The sequence below is a fragment of the Leucopleurus acutus genome (assembly GCF_964270905.1).
Source record: "Leucopleurus acutus genome assembly, chromosome: 12".
Taxonomy (NCBI): domain Eukaryota; kingdom Metazoa; phylum Chordata; class Mammalia; order Artiodactyla; family Delphinidae; genus Leucopleurus; species Leucopleurus acutus.
Genome location: NC_139154.1, coordinates 3820288 through 3838477, shown reverse-complemented (window position 1 = coordinate 3838477; position 18190 = coordinate 3820288). Strand labels below are relative to the sequence as shown.

The window sequence follows — 18190 nt, the reverse complement described above, 5'->3', positions numbered from 1 at the left end:
CCCAAGGTGTGATCTATCCTGGAGAATGTTCTGTGTGCACTTGTGCAGAAAGTGTATTCTGCCTCTTTAGGGGTGAATGTTCTATAAATATCAATTAAATCTACCTGGTCTGTCATGCTATTTAAAGCTTGTGTTTTCTTATTTATATTCTGTTTGGATGATCTGTCCATTGGTGTAAGTGGGGTGTTAAAGTCCCCTACTATTATTGTGTTACTGTCAATTTCTCCTTTCATGGTTGTTAGCATTTGCCTTATGTATTGAGGTGCTCCTACATTGGGTGCATAAACAATTATAATTGTTACATCTTCTTCTTGGATTGATCCTTTGATCATTATGTTCTGTCCCTCCTTATCTAACAGTCTTTTTTTAAAGTCTATTTTATCTAATATGAGTATTGTTACTCTAGTTTTCTTTTGATTTCCATTTACATGGAATATCTTTTTCCATCCTTTCACTTTCAGTCTGTATGTGTCCCTAGGTCTGAAGTGAGTCTCTTGTACACAGCATATATATGGGTCTTGTTTTTGTATCCATTTAGCCAGTCTGTGTCTTTTGGTTGGGCATTTAATCCATTTACATTCAAGGTTATTATCAATATGTATGTTCATATTACCATTTTTTTAAATTGTTTTGGGTTTGTTTTTGTGGGTCATTTTCTTCTCTGTGTTTCCTGCTTAGAGAAGTTTCTTTAGCATTTGTTGTAAAGTTGGTTTTGTGGTGCTGAATTCTCTTAGCTTTTGGTTGTCTGAAAAGCTTTTAATTTCTCTATTGAATCTGAATGAGATCCTTACTGGATAGAGTAATCTTGGTTGTAGGTTTTTCTCTTTCATCCCTTTAAATATATTGTGCCACTCTGTTCTGGCCTGCAGAATTTCTGCTGAAAAATCAGCTGATAATGTTATGGGGATTCTTTGTATGATATTTTTTTGGTTTTCCCTTGCTGTTTTTAATATTTTTTTCTTTGAATTTTATTTTTGTTAGTTTGATTAATATGTGCCTTGGTGTGTTTTTCCTAGGGTTTATCCTGTATGGAACTCTCTGTGCTTCCTGGACTTGAATGACTATTTCCTTTCCAATGTTAGGGAAATTTTCAACTATAATCTCTTCAAATATTTTCTCAGACCCTTTCTTTTTTTCTTCTTCTTCTGGGATCCTTGTAATTTGAATGTTGGTGCATTTAGTGTTTTCCCAGAGATCTCTGAAATTGTCTTCAATTATTTTTCCTTTATTCTGTTCCTTGGCAGGTATTTCTACCATTTTGTCTTCCAGATCACTTATTCATCTTCTGCTTCAGTTATTCTCATATTGATTCCTTCTAGTGTATTTTTCATTTCAGTTATTTTGTTATGCATCTCTGTTTGTTCTTTCGCTCTTCTAGGTCTTTGTCTTTGTTAATCTTTTCTTGTATTTTCTCAATCCATGCCTCCATTTTATTTCTGAAATTTTGGATCATCTTTACTATCATTACTCTGAATTCTTTTTTAGGAAGGTTGCCTATTTCTTCTTCATTTATTTGGTCTTGTAGGTTTTTACATTGCTCCTTCACCTGTGACATATTTTTTTGCTATCTCTTTTTTTTTTTTCTGAATGGGATTGTGTTCTTGTCTTACTGGTTGTTTGACCTGAGGCTTCCAACACTGGAGTTTGTAGGCTGTTTGGTAGAGCTGGGTCTTGTTGCTGAGGTGAGGACCTCAATGAGACCTCTTTCTGATGACTATTCCCTGGGATCTAAGGTTCTGTGTTAGTACAGTGGTTCAGACTAGGTGCTCCCACCACAAGAGCTTTAGCCTGACCCCTGGCTCATGAACCAAGATCCAGCAAGCTGTGTGGGGTGGCAAAAAAAAAAAAAAAAAAAGAACAATAACAAAGTAAAATTAGACTAGGAAACTAACAGATATCTTAGAAAGAATATAAAAATATAGATGAATCAACAACCAGAAGGTACTACAGTACCACAATAATAAAAAAGAGGAGGGAAATAAAAGGGGAGGGAAAGGCCTTGGTTGTGGAGGGCAGGGCCTAAGCAAGGGTGAGGTTTGTGCGGTGGGTGGGTCCTATGCTTAGGACCCACAGGGCTGGAAAAGGCCCTGGGGGCTGGGAGGGGTGGGGCTTAATCTCAATGGAACAGAAGGGACCCCTGGCGTTCCCCCCACCCCTGGTCTCAGAAGGTTGGGAACCTCATCTGGGAGTCCAGCAGGCATCCTGTGCTCAAGTGGGCAGAACAAATCTCTTGTCTCCTCTCCTGCTTCTCCAGTCCCAGAGACAACTTCATGCTTGCCTCTCTTGTTCTCCCCTTGGCCTCCTTCCTATGCCCCCCAGGACCATGTGACCAGGGGGGAGGGAGACCTTGGAGGGCAGGGGAAAGGTATGGGAGCTCAGCAAGCTCTCTGGGCCTGAGTACGTGGGGCAAACACCCTCCACTCCTCTCCCGTTCCTACCAGAGGACCCCTCCCACCTGCCTCTCCTGATCTCCTCTGCCTCTGTCCTATGACCTGGTGTGGGAAGATGCCGAGTTAACATCTCCCCACAACTAGGACACCTGTCAGCCACTGGTGGGGGTCCCTGATGCCCAAGGAAATCAGAGGAACCCCCAAGTGAACCAGTAGGACATGGAGGGACTGAGAGGGGAGAAGTGGAGGCCAGACAGGATCAGCAACCCTGAGACCAGGGAGATCAGGAGGGACAGGTGGGAGGGGCCCTTCAGGAGGAGCCAGAAATATGGAGTACAATTTAAATCTAATAAAAACTATTAAAAAGACAAAGAAAATACAATATTTAGAAGAAGACAGTATTTGCAACTCATATTTTAAAAAATGATCTTGTGGGCTTCCCTGGTGGCGCAGTGGGTGAGAGTCCGCCTGCCGATGCAGGGGACGTGGGTTCGTGCCCTGGTCCGGGAAGATCCCACGTGCCGCGGAGCAACTGGGCCGGTGAGCCATGGCCGCTGAGCCTGTGTGTCCGGAGCCTGTGCTCCACAATGGGAGAGACCACAACAGTGAGAGGCCTGTGTACTGCAAAAAAAAAAAAAAAAAAAAAAAAAATCTTGTGTATTTATATATTATCATGAGAGGTATGGAATACTACTTAATTAAAAGAAAATATTTTAAACTGACTTACTCTTCTCCCTGTGATTTTTCTCCAAAAGCTTTTAATCTGCATGCTTTTATGGAGAACATATTTTTCATATTTGTTTTTACTCATTTCAGTGGTGATGCTAAAAATAGTCAGAGCTTTTGCTTGTTAAGGGATGAGGAATTAAAAAATAAAAATAAACAAAAATAAATATCTATGTTCAATGATCTCACAGGGAAATCTGGCTCTTAAATGGCACCTCAACTGTCCCATCTCTAGGCAAGGGGGCTGGGCACCCTGGGCATTTCTGAGTATGATGGCCTCTGATATAGAAAAGGTACATCTCTGAGCATTTTAGCAGCCATGGAGAGGCACATCTGCAGTAAATTGGAGCTGGATGAGGCAACTGCATTTCTACTACCATGGACAATGAAAAAAGACCTGTCCTGGGGAGTCAGAGTCCTCATTCTGCTTTTAATCAGGACAAGAATCCCTTTCTTCATAGTAAAAAAAAAAAAACAGTTGGGTTAAATAACTTCTAAAGTTATTTTCAGCAATGCGTTTTGGTAGAAAGACCATGTACTTTTTAGTGAAAAGTCTGTTCAAATTGTTGTCCACCAGTAATTAGTTTACTTCTGGTTTCAATATTTTTAATAATATAAAATATGAATGGTAATTCCTAAACCAAATTATCTGGATTTATCTAATAAACCCCTTGGTGTAGTCATCATTAATAAATGATTATTTATTGAGATAAATAATTTACATGTTAAAATAATTTACATGTTACCTCCTTATATGACTTTGGTTCTGTGTTTCAGATAAAAATACCACCATTTAAAGCTACTGGTACACTTTGAGTATATGTGTGTTTCTAAGACCACTTTTTGTTTTTCAACAAATTAGAAGGGTTTATACATCTCTTGCCTTCTTCTTGGGCTCAGTCCTTGAATATGAATCTAAAGAAATCCACAGAATTAAGTACAGTTAAAGTAGCCTAAAAGAAATTAAAAGAATTTGTCCAAGTGGGAGTGCAGTAATTGCCACATTTTGTTCATTGGATGAAGAGAAAGGTATTCAAAATCTATAATCTCTGTAATACTCACTATTCTTTTTCTACTATTTTCAGAAAAAAAAAACCTGCTTCACTCTATATTCCTCAAATACCACTCAGCAGATCAACCTATTGTATTAAGTGTTGACTTCTATTATGATGTAATTTAATCAGTATCAACAAGATTCTTTGCCTAAATCCCCGTGACACTGAATATATACTTACCTATTGTTGATACTTCTAATAAAACTTCACTAGCAAAACAGGCAGCCATTTTATGGGCCATGGTTTGCTGATCTGATTTTTTTAATATTGTATAAACATAGTATTTATCTTAATCACTGTGCTTTTTGCTTTTCCTGAAATTTTGTATGGGGGATGAGTGCTTCAGTTACCTTACACTAGTCCTATCTCTATACAGGAGAACAGGATGTAGTCTATGAAAATAAAATGCTAATAATTAACCATCCTCTATGTAGAGTTATAGTATCAAATGTAGATCTTAGTTTAGAAAATAGAAAAAAGATAAAGATAAAAATATCATCTAAAGCCTGAGATTAATGTCTTCCTTGCAAGAAGTATGAATCAAGTATCTTCTCTAAACCTAAAATTTAATGTAATGCTAACTCTAGCATTAAATGTTTAATGCATTAACTTATGCATTAAGTCGTGAAACTATCTTATTATTTATAATTATGTCATTCTCAATGTGAATTAACTTTATATATTATCAATCTAACCATAAGTTTGGATCAAAAAAGGCTAGACTAAAGGTTATATTAAATGTGTGTTAGTACTGGTTTGATATTATTTAGGAAGCTGCATAGGGAGGAAGGAATATAATAGCTTTTTAAAGTCAAATCTATCAGCCCTTGTCAATAGGTCTATATATTATTCTATTTTCAATCTTCACAATGTAATACATTTTTAAAATAGCTCTTATTATGGCTCCAAAACTTATCAGTAGCCCTTGGGGTTTTGTCGTGGGAGTTAGCAACAGCGTGGGAAAAAGTTTTCCTTGACTCATAGCTGAATATTGAGCATTAATTGCCCCATATAAATCTCTATAAAACAGTCGGAGGGATTGTATAAATGATACCTGGCTATAACAGAAGCACCTCTTGGGTTTAAAGTTATTTCTTGCCGATTAATTTTCATCCTAGAGAATTATTTCCTTTTTATATGAGACCTATAGCATTTTAATTGAATTTAACTTTGTCGTTTCTACAATCTCATTATTTCAAGTTTTTGAGAAATACAGTGCTTTCTAAGTGAATATTGGCAGGTTCTCTGATTTATTTTTTATTTGGCCACACTTACTAAGTATTCATTCTATATAAAGTAATACACTAAACAAAGAAATAAGACTGCTACCCAGGGGCATAAAATCCAGCAAGGTAACTAAAAGATATTCACAATTTATTTCAACCCAAGGAAATCTCTGATTAGTACCACATGAGGAATGCAAGCTATATTTGTTAATGAAAGAGTAAGCACCTTCTGATGACCTTGGAGAGCTTCATGTAAGAGATAACATCTTATAACATTAGAACTGATAAATATCAGAAAAGAATATGTGAAGGATGCAAGGCACCAAATCTCAATCTGAATTCCTGGGAACTAATCAGACTGAAGTTCATGGGAATGAAGGTAGGTGTGATGTTGAAGAATATTAAAACCAATTAATATTTCTTCCTTCTGTCACTTTGCAGCCTTGTGATAGTAAGCACATTACCTATTTTTTCTCTAGGTGTCAGGTCTTCATTACAAAGTAATGATAATAATAACTAATATCTATTGATTACTATATGCCAAACACTGTGTTGAATGTTTTACAAGCATTGTCTCACATAATCTTCATACAAAGCTCATAAGGTGAGTTCTCATTTTAGCCAGCTAAAGTCTGGAGAGGTTCAGTAACTTGCTTAAACTCACGCCACTTGTAAATGGCTGAGCAGGAATTAAAACTAGGTGTGTTTGACTTCAATTTCCATGGTCCTAACTGACAAACACCTGCTCTACCTAACTCTTTGGGTGAAGGTTAGTTTTAAAAGATGTATGTGACTTTTGGGCACCTACCTACCTAATCTTGAATGAGAAACAATCTCAGTGTGTAATTTTTTTTCTTTTTTTTTTTTTTTTTTTGCGGTACGCGGGCCTCTCACTGTTGTGACCTCTCCCGTTGCGGAGCACAGGCTCCTGATGCGCAGGCCCAGCGTCCAAGGCTCACGGGCCCAGCCGCTCCGCGGCACATGGGATCTTTCCAGACCAGGGCACGAACCCATGTCCCCTGCATCGGCAGGCGGACTCTCAACTACTGCACCACCAGGGAAGCTCTCAGTGTGTAATTTAAAGTCTGTTTCTTGTTTATACTTTAGCTTGATTTCTCCACCTCTACCAGCAACCCTAACACTCATGATCACCCCAAACATGCATTCACACACTTGTGGGACTTTGATCACTTAGCTCTCATTTGTGAATGTAAAGTAAAATGGAAATTATACTCTCAAAGTTGTGCAGGAAGGGGGTAGTATATAAATAACAGCCCCTCTGTTCATCCATTTCCAGATCCAATAGAGTAATAAAGGCATGAACCTGATGGATCAAGATATGACCTTTATCACTGATACAGCTGTTGTGAAAATTACTTTAGATCTGTTGTGAAAATTACTTTAGATCTGTGGACAAATGAGCATGCTAATAATTCATCTCATCACACTGGGAAAGGATAGATTTTCCCATCAGGAGTGGCCCCCTTATCACAAGACAGAGAACAGACTAGAACATGTGGATCTGAGCATATGTTGGCTTCTAAGAAAGCTGTCACTAAGTCAGGCATGCTCAATTCCTTCTCCAAAGATTATTAAATATAAAGTTTATTCTTCTTCCCATGGGTGAGAATGATTGATGAGTGGGGAGTGGGAAGGTAAAGGCCAGAAGTGTTAGTTTAGGTCCATGGATTTCATCCCTGGCTGTACAGTGTGCAGTATATAGAAACCACCACCAAAGAGTTTTTTTTTTTTTTAATCAATCAAATGTGAGGCTCAGGCCCTAGTAATTCCTCCATATGAAAAATAAAGGACACAAGGAGTGAATATCCCCCCATATCAATGTTATCTTATTTCCCAAATACATTGATGTAAGATGTAAAGTCACATAATACCTTTCCGGTTTTCAATTTTATTAGCAAGGAAGCAAATATTAGAATACATCTCTTGATGGAAATAATGATTACGACTTTTACATAGGGAGACACAAATTTAAAATTTACATAGAAATCAATATCTCCCACATCTGCTTGTTTTATTTATGGCTGGAATAAGAGGGAAATGGAAAGAAGTGGAGCTCCACCTGGAACCATTCCAAGGACAGACTTTTAAAGGAGACTTTATTGGGAAAATTTTATATGTAATTCTAATAGTCTGAGCATTACTGTTGGTATTGCCTAGCTATACCAGTAATATTTGGGAGGCAGGACAGGAACAATAATTCAGCTTTCCTTGTAGTGTTTATTTTTTTTAATATAGCTAGACATCAGCTGATTATAAATCAATTGTTCAAAGATATTTTCACCAAAATATAATTTTTTTTTTTTTTCGGTACGCGGGCCTCTCACTGCTGTGGCCTCTCCCGTTGCGGAGCACAGGCTCCGGACGCGCAGGCCCAGCAGCCATGGCTCACGGGCCCAGCCGCTCCACGGCACGTGGGATCTTCCCGGACCGGGGCACGAACCCGCGTCCCCTGCATCGGCAGGCGGACTCTCAACCACTGCGCCACCAGGGAAGCCCCCAAAATATAATTTTTATGTGAAATCCCTCATGAGTTTTCAATTCTCTCTGTGGAGACTTTGTGAGAGGTAAATAATGGGCATGAGTCTCAGTGCTGCCACTTCCTTCCCTATGAATCCTAGGGCAGGTCAGCATTATTCTTTTCATGGCTGTGTTTTCCCATTTTTAAAAAAGGAGATAATAATTCATATTTTGAAAAGACGTGAATATTTCTTAAAGTAATGCATGTAAAGTTTGCTTTTTTGTGTGTGTGTGAAAGAGGATATAAATAAGATGAGTTTGAATAAGGTAAATTTCTAATAAACTCACTCACATTGAAGAATTATGGATCATGATTTTCTAGCTCCAAGGAAAAGTAGACTGTTTTTCATGAGTGAATTAAGGGGAATGAGGTACAATGTATTAATAATACTTGTAAACATTCAAGGAGAATACTAAAAGCTTTAGGCATTAATAAAATTGTAGTGCTTTATTAGTCTGTGTGCTATGAAAGTGACTTTAATTTTTTATTTAGATATGTAGTTTATTTTAATATATTTTCATAATTTTCATTAAAATTTTTAACAAAATACTTTTTGATGGAAGAAAAATTTAATGCACAAATGGAGAAAAGGAAAGTAACATTAATTCTACAATCTTTATGTAGCCATATGTAATTTTGGTTGCTCATACGACACTTGGGACAATTCAAATCTTTTTGCAATTGTTTCTTCTGTGGTTTCAAGATAGCTTGTCATTGCTTTAACTTTTTATTCCAATTTTATTACTTTTTTTTAAAGCATTTTTTATTCATTTACCTTGGCTAGTACTTTCATAACAGGGGATAAGTCAGATATTTTTTTCTCTCATTGATTTTAATGAGAAGGCCTCCATCATGTAGGATTTTAGCTTTTCTTTGTGATAGATAATCAATCTTTATCATGGTATTAACTTATCCTTCAATTTCTATTTAGTAAAAGTGTTGTATTTAGTTAAAAACCATCAGCATACATTGAAACTTATCAGATGCTTTTTAGGGGCATCATCCCAGATTATATATTCTTTCACTATAAATCTCTTAAAGTGATGCATTTTTATTATCACATTTCTAATACTGGACCACTATCAGAATGTAGGAGTTAAAGATTTTTGTTTTCTCTCTTTTTTTGTCCCCTCTGGTGATTTGGAAGATATATATCCTAAGATCATTAGAATATTTGTTATGTTATAATAAAATCAAAATGCTGAACTTAATTATTTCTGCTGAAATCATAAGTAATTGAATTATTTACTTTTTTGATGTAAAATGAAAACTTCTGGCATATTTTTACACTTCTCCAACCATTTAAGTATCACATAGTGATGGTGAGAAACCATAGATTTTAGCTCTAGATGATAATGCCTCTTGAAACAAAACATTTCTTTCACTTCAGTGTGCTTCCATTGATTGTGTTTTATAGCCATGTTACCAGTAATTATTTAAATATTAAATATGAATATGACTGGTTTTATTATGCAAAATCATTTCTTTATATCACATTTTGTTATAATTTGATATCAAATTTTCTTTTATAAACATTGTGATTTTTCTTGTTTGTTGATGTTTATTAATAGGTGTTTCTGTCTATTTCTGTACTGGTACTACAATTTAATTGTTGAGATTTTTCATTGTATTTTGTAGGAAGGCTGGTGCCCCCTATTTTTATTTTTCTAATCTTTGCTAGATATCCTTTGATTAATTTTTCCATGTGTACTTTGAAATAATCTTATTAAATTGCCACTCCCTCCCCCACAAAAAAAAACTGTTGCTTTTTTTTTGTTTATATCACATTAAATTTATTAGTTAACATAGAAAGAATTAACATCTTATTTAACAGTGTTAGCTGACTGTTCATCTGTTCTTATTCTATTTTATTTGGAAATATTTAAATAGCATTCCTACTATGGCTCATTTTTTGAAAAATGTATGCCTGGGTAATTTATTGTTGTTTGCTACTTTTATGAGAAGTTTTACTTTTGTATCTAAAATTTTGTATTTCTTTTTTGGGTGTCAGCAGAATGGTAGTTAATTCTGTCCTGACTGGCACCATTGCCCTTCTCTTGAATCTATTTTCAGCCATTGCTATTTATTTTTTTTTACCACAAGCCATTCAGTTGAATGCAAATCTTTGACACTGGGATGATAATGATCTGTGTTGCCTCGGGTGTTTGGCCACTTTTTTAAGTCTTTAGTAATTTGTTTAGCTACTCCATTTCCCTTTCCGAATCTGTTTCACCACCAGCCACAAATTGCTAGTCTAAGTTAAGTTTGTCCATGGGTCTTTTGGACACCCTTCCCAGTATACCCATGTGAGATTTTTCTTTCAAGCAGTAAATCACGGGTCCTGCCCTCAACTCAGTCTAACCTGCAGTGTAATTTACAGATATTTTTTAAAACATCTGTCTGCCTTATTCCATCCTACTAGAAACAATTTCTACTTATTACTATATTTCTTTTGTAAAATCATTTGGGATTAGGAATGAACAGATTAATCCATGGGTTCAAACCATACTTACCACTTCTCATGCCTGTTTATTTTTTAATTCTTTTAAAGATAAAAGATTAGAGAGCTTTAACATAAAAGGGTTAAACATAAACTATAGAGGGTAGAATTTATATAGGAAATGAAAGTGCACTGAAACTTCACATTAATTCAGTGTTTATTATCCTTGCCTGATTCTGAGAATATGTACATTACATCTTCAGAGACTGAAACAGAGTGTTCCATAATCCTCAGATTCACTATTTTTTAAAATGGTTTGTGTGATATTTTTTTGGCATAGCTGTTATGACAAATGGATATCATCAATTTACAGTACAGTGGCATAATGAGACAATCAGAATTTTCTTCCAAATACAAATTGAAGTGAAACTGACATTCAACATCATGACACTAAAAAAATATTTTCATGATTTTCACAAACTTTCTGGAGAAAAAAATAATTAAAATTATGTTTTATTGGAATTGATCCCACCTCGGCCTGGAGTGGCTTGAAGCAAACTTTCAGTTCCTGGCCAGTGATTGAGGCTGGGTTGTGATGGTGAGAGCACCAAATCTTAGCCACTAAACCAGTGGTCAGTGGCAAGACCCTGGCCCTATGGCTTGCAGAAAAAGAATTCCCACAAAGATGGAAAGTAGTGAAATAAGTAAAGTATTTATTAAGAGAAAAAAAGAGTACAGTACATGTGGATAGACACACAGGAGGGCTCAGAGAGAGTTGTGCCCTTGTGACAGTTTAAATATGGGGCATTTTGATTTGCTTTGTTCAGAGTCCATATTTGGTGTATCTCAGGATTTTCCCATGTGTGCACATGCATTTCTTAGCCAAGATGGATTCTACCACAGAGGCCTATAGGTTGGTCTGGCCACTCGGCATCACTCCCCTTTTGACTTCCAAGGAGCCTTTCTGCTCATGTGTAGTTGGGGAGGTCTCCTGACTTAGAGAATGAGTATGTGGTCTTTTATCTTCTATCTGGGCAGGGCCCAGAATCCTCTCTCAATTGTCCTGTTATTCTCATGTTGGAGTATCTGTCCACAAGAAACGAATGCAAACATTTTGCCTTGGGGGCCCATCTATCACCTGCAACAGAATGAATGTTTTACATGAATTTCTCTACAAGTCCATGAAATAGGAAGAACTAAATTTCCATTTTATTTTGGGGGAAATTGAAACAAAGAGAGGTTAAACTACTAATACAAGTCACACAACTAACTACTGGAAGAGCCAGGATTTAAAGTTATAATTTGTAACATATTAATAATGCAATAATTAGGCAGGTCAACCACTGTCTCATTGGTCATTCTATCTCCATTTTTAAGAGATAGAATATCTTAGTAGATGAATGTACAGGGGCTCAGAATCAGTGTATCAGTGTACTGACATTTCTGTCTGGTGCTGTTAAAGTTGTAATTTGTGTTCTATGCAAGAGACTATAACAGTCCTACAAGATTCTCAGAAAACTCTCCTGTATTCTTACAGCATTTCTGGCAGGGTTTCAGATACTAATTTCTTATACTTTGGGATCTAAGACAAGAGCTACTCTGATAAGCAATTATAATAATTTGTCTTACTTTTTTTAGCTAACTACTTTCTTTTTTTTTTTTTTTTTTGTGGTACGCGGGCCTCTCACTGTTGTGGCCTCTCCCGTTGCAGAGCACAGGCTCCGGACACACAGGCTCAGCAGTCATGGCTCATGGGCCCAGCCACTCTGTGGCATGTGGGATCTTCCCAGACCGGGGCACAAACCTGTGTCCCCTGGACTGGCAGGCGGACTCTCAACCACTGCGCCACCAGGGAAGCCCCTATTTTTAGTTTTTTAAGGAACCTCCATACTGTTCTCCAAAGTGGCTTTATCAACTTACATTCCCACCAACAGTGCAAGAGGGTTCCCTTTTCTCCACACCCTCTCCAGCATTTGTTGTTTGTAGATATTCGGGTGATGCCCATTCCAACTGGTGTGAGGTGATACCTCATTGTAGTTTTGATTTGCATTTCTCTAATAATTAGTGGTGTTGGGCAGATTTTCATGTGGTTTTTGTCCATCTGTATGTCTTCTTCGGAGAAATGTCTATTTAGGCCTTCTGCCCATTTGTGGATTGGGTTGTTTTGGGTTTTTTTTTTGTTTTTTTTCTTCACACATACACACACGGTATTTTATTTTTACAAGAGATAAATAAACTGACACCAAGCATTGTAAATGGATGACCACAGAAAAAGTAACAATGATTGCAATTACCAAATACGAAGCACACTCATACTATGGCATAATATTGACATTCAGTCCAGTAATTTTCCACTGTAACAGTTCCTTTACTTTGCAGTGAAAATTGATTTCCATATTTTTTGCCTCTGAGTCCTTGTGGGATTTCTTTTTTTTTAATATACAAACAGAAAGTCACAACAATTTTAATCATCCTCATCTGTTCACTCAGTCCCATGTAATTAATTTTTTTTATCTTGATCTTTGTTAGCACTTTATAAATTCATCAGTTTTCCATTAGAGTTCTGAAAATGCTTATCCATTCACTTGAGCAGTATACTCAGTTACTAGAAACCTGTACTTGTCAGAGTCTTTTCCATGAATTCCTTGAAGATGAAACCCTTTTATAGGAACATTTTTACAAAAGCATCAGAGTACACCCAGAACTCTCTGTAAATGACAAAAGACTTAAAAATGACTACCGTTAATGTTTTAATGAAAGTTCATAATAATGCAGTTGACAAGGAAATTTAGTTATTTCTGAGATACATATTTTAAAGTAATAACTAGAATTATGACTTATAAAATTATACCATAACATATACGATTTTTAGATATTTCATGTAATGTCTGAAACATTTATATTAACATATTTCAATATAAATAACCCAAAGAAAGCTTAGTATTTGTTGTTTTTTATACTGCAGGTTCTTATTAGTCATCAATTTTATACACATAAGTGTATACATGTCAATCCCAATTACTCAATTCAGCACACCACTATCCCCACCCCACCATGGTTATCCCCCCTTGGTGTCCGTATGTTTGTTCTCTACATCTGTGTCTCAACTTCTACTCTGCAAACCAGTTCATCTGTACCATTTTTCTAGGTTCCGCATACATGCATTTACATATGATATTTGTTTATCTCTTTCTGACCTACTTCACTCTGTATGACAGTCTCTAGATCCATCCACGTCTCAACAAATGACTCAATTTCGTTCCTTTTTATGGCTATGTAATATTCCATTGTATATATGTACCACATCATCTTTATCAATTTATCTGTCAATGGGCATTTAGGTTGCTTCCATGACCAGGCTATTGTAAATAGTGTTGCAATGAACATTGGGGTGCATGTGTCTTTTTGAATTATGGTTTCTCTGCGTATAAGCCCAGTAGTGGGATTGCTGGATCATATGGTAATTCTATTTTTAGTTTTTAAAGGAACCTCCATACTGTTCTCCATAGTGGCTTTATCAATTTACATTCCCACAAAGAGTGCAAAAGGGTTCCCATTCTCCACATCCTCTCCAGCATTTGTTGTTTGTAGATATTCGGGTGATGCTCATTCCAACTGGTGTGAGGTGATACCTCATTGTAGTTTTGAGTTGCATTTTTCTAATAATTAGTGATGTTGAGCAGTTTTTCATGTGCTTCTTGTCCATCTGTATGTCTTCTTTGGAGAAATGTCTATTTAGGTCTTCTGCCCATTTTTGGATTGGGTGGTTTGTTTCTTTAATATTGAGCTGCATGAGCTCTTTATATATTTTGCAGGTTAATCCTTTGTCCATTGATTCATTTGCAAATATTTTCTCCCATTCTGAGGGTTGTCTTTTTGTCTTGTTTATCATTTCCTCTGCTGTGCAAAAGCTTTGAAGTTTCATTAGGTCTCATTTGTTTATTTTTGTTTTTATTTCCAATATTCTAGGAGGTGGATCAAAAAAGATCTTTCTGTGATTTATGTAAAAGAGTGTTCTTCCTATGTTTTCCTCTAAGAGTTTTATAGTGTCCAGTCTTACATTTAGGTCTCGAATCCATTTTGAGTTTATTTTTTTATATGGTGTTAGGGAGTGTTCTAATTTCATTCTTTTACATGTAGATGTCCAGTTTTCCCAGCACCACTTATTGAAGAGACTGTCTTTTCTCCTTTGTATATCTTTGCTTCCTTTGTGATAGACAAGTTGACCATAGGTGCGTGGGTTTATCTCTGGACTTTCTATCTTGTTCCATTGATCTATGTTTCTGTTTTTTTGTCAGTACCATATTGTCTTGATTACTGTAGCTTTGTAGTATAGTCTGAAGTCAGGGAGTCTGATTCCTCCAGCTCCGTTTCTTTCCCTGAAGACTGCTTTGGCTATTCGGGGTCTTTTGCTTCTCTATACAAATTTTAAGATGATTTGTTCTAGTTCTGTAGAAAATGTCATTGGTAATTTGATAGGGGCTGCATTGAATCTGTAGATTGCTTTGAGTAGTATAGTCATTTTCAGAATATTGATTCTTCTAATTCAAGAACATGGTATATCTCTCCATGGGTTGGTATCATTTTTAATTTCTTTCATCAGTGTCTTATAGTTTTCTGCATACAGGTCTTTTGTCTCCCTAGGTAGGTTCATTCTTAGGTATTTTTTGTTGTTGTTGTTGCAATGGTAAATGGAAGTGTTTCCATAATTTCTCTTTCAGATTTTTCATCATTAGTGTATAGGAATGCAAGAGATTTCTGTGCATTAATTTTGTATCCTGCAACTTTACCAAATTCATTGGTTAGCTCTAGTAGTTTTCTGGTGGCATTTTTAGGATTCTCTATGTATAGTATCATGTCATCAGCAAACAGTGACAGTTTTATTTCTTCTTCTTCTTCCTTCTTTTCCAATTTGTATTCCTTTTTATTTCTTTTTCTTCTCTGATTGCTGTGGCTAGGACTTGCAAAACTATGTTGAATAATAGTGGTGAGAATGGACATCCTGTCTCATTCCTTATCTTAGAGGAAATGCTTTCAGTTTTTCACCATTGAGAATGATGTTTGCTGTGGGTTTTTTGTATATGCCCTGAATTATGTTGAGGTAGGTTCCTCTATGCCCACTTTCTGGAGAGTTTTTATAATAAATGGGTGTTAAATTTTGTCAAAAGATTTTTCTGCATCTATTGAGATGATCATATGGTTTTTATTTGTCAATTTGTTAATATGGTGTATCACATTGATTGATTAGTGTATATTGAAGAATCCTTGCATCCCTGGGATAAATCCCACTTGATCATGGTGTATGGTCCTTTTAATTTGTTGTTGGATTCTGATTGTTAGTATTTTCTTGAGGATTTTTGCATCTATATTCATCACTGATATTGGCCTGTAATTTTCTTTTTTTGTCGTATCTTTGTTTCGTTTTGGTATCAGGGTGAAGGTGGCCCCAAAGAATGAGTTTGGGAGTGTTCCTTCCTCTGAAATGTTTTGGAAGAGTTTGAGAAGGATGGGTGTTACCTCTTCTCTAAATGTTTGATAGAATTCACTTGTGAAGCCACCTGGTCCTGGACTTTTGTTTGTTAGAAGATTTTTAATCAGAGTTTCAATTTCATTACTTGTGATTTGTCTGTTCATATTTTCTGTTTCTTCCTGGTTCAGTCTTGGTAGTTTATACCATTCTAAGAATTTGTCCATTTCTTTCAGGTTGTCCATTTTATTGGCATAGAGTTGCTTGTAGTAGTCTCTTAGGATGCTTTGTATTTCTTCGGTGTCTGTTGTAACTTCTCCTTTTTAATTTCTAATTGTATTGATTTGAGTCCTCTCCCTCTTTTTCTTGATGAGTCTGGCTAATGGTTTATCAATTTTGTTTATCTTCTCAAAGAACCAGCTTTTAGTTTTATTGACCTTTGCTATTGTTTTCTTTGTTTCTGTTTCATTTATTTCTGCTCTGATCTTTATGATTTCTTTCCTTCTGCTAACTTTGGGTTTGTTTGTCCTTCTTTCTCTAGTTCCTTTAGGTGTAAGCTTAGATTGTTTACTTGAAATGTTTCTTGTTTCTTGAGGTAGGCTTGTATAGCTATAAACTTCCCTCTTAGAACTGTGTTTGCTGCATCCCATAGGTTTTTGATCATTGTGTTTTCATTGTCATTTGTCTCTAAGTATTTTTTGATTTCATCTTTGATTTCCTCAGTGATCTCTTGGTTATTTCATAACATATTGTTTAGCCTCCATGTGTTTGTGTTTTTTACATATTTTTCCCCTGTAATTAATTTCCAATCTCATAGTGTTGTGGTCAGAAAAGATGCTTGATATGATTTCAATTTTCTTAAATTTACTGATGCTTGATTTGTGACCCAAGATGTGATCTATCCTGGAGAATGTTCCATGCGCACTTGAGAAGAAAGTGTAATCTGCTGTTTTTTTATGGAATGTCCTATAAATATCCATAAAATACGTCTGGTCTACTGTGTCATTTAAAGCTTCTGTTTCCATATTTATTTTCACTTTGAATTATCTGTCCATTGGTATAAGTGACGTGTTAAAGTCCCGCACTAACATTATGTTACTGTTGATTTCCACTTTTAGAGCTGTTAGGCGTTGCCTTAGTATTGAGGTGATCCTATGTTGGGCGCATATGTATTTATAATTGTTATGTCTTCTTGGATTGATCCCTTGATCATTATGTAGTGTCCTTTCTTGTCTCTTGTAATATTCTTTATTTTAAAGTCTATTTTACCTGATATGAGTATTGCTACTCCAGCTTTCTTTTGATTTCCATTTGCATGGAATATCTTATCCAACCCCTCACTTTCAGTTTGTATTTGTGCCTAGGTCTGAAGTGGGTCTCTTGTAGACAGCATATATATGGGTCTTGTTTTTTTATCCATTCAGCAAGCCTGTGTCTTTTGGTTGGAGCATTTAATCCTTTCATGTTTAAGGTAATTATAAATATGTATGTTTCTCTGACCATTTTCTTAATTGTTTTGGGTTTGTTTTTGTAGCTCTTTTTCTTCTCTTGTGTTTCCCACTTAGAGAAGTTCCTGTAGCATTTGTTGTAGAGCTGGTTTTGTCATACTGAATTCTCTTAGCTTTTGTTTGTCTGTAAAGCTTTGATTTCTCCATCGAATCTGAATATTATCCTTGCTGGGTAGAGTAATCTTGGTTGTAGGTTCTTCCCTTTCATCACTTTAAGTATATCATGCTACTCCCTTCTGGCTTGTAGAGTTTCTACTGAGAAATCAGCTGTTAACCTTATAGGAGTTCCCTTTTTATATTATTTGTCATTTTTCCCTTGCTGCTTTCAATAATTTTTCCTGGTCTTTGATTTTTTTCCAGTTTGATTACTATGTGTCTCAGCGTGTTTCTCCTTAGGTTTATCCTGTATGGGAGCTCTGCACTTCGTGGACTTGGGTGGCTATTCCTTTCCCATGTTAGGGAAGTTTTCGACTATAATCTTTTCAAATATTTTCTCGGGTCCTTTCTCTCTCTCTTCTCCCTGTGGCACTCCTATAATGCAAATGTTGTTGCATTTAATATTGCCCCAGAGTCTCTTAGGCTGTCTTCATTCCTTTTCATTCTTTTTTCTTTATTCCTTTCCACAGCAGTGAATTTCACCATTTTGTCTTCCAGGTCACTTATCCATTCTTCTGTCTTATTTATTCTGCTATTGATTCCTTCTAGTGTAATTTTCATTTCAGTTATTGTATTGTTCATCTCTGTTTGTTCTTTAATTCTTCTAGGTCTTTGTTAAACATTTCTTGCATCTTCTCAATCTGTGCTTCCATTCTTTTTCCGAGGTCCTGGATCATCTTTAC

At 36.0% G+C, this 18190-nt stretch overlaps 1 protein-coding gene across 1 annotated transcript in view; it reads left to right on the top strand.

The window, feature by feature from the left end:
- Window positions 1-18190, top strand: part of LRRTM4 (leucine rich repeat transmembrane neuronal 4) — a gene marked incomplete at both ends in the record, with an annotated part of 840840 nt that overhangs the window by 369245 nt on the left and 453405 nt on the right. The gene's annotated exons all lie outside the window — the stretch shown is intronic.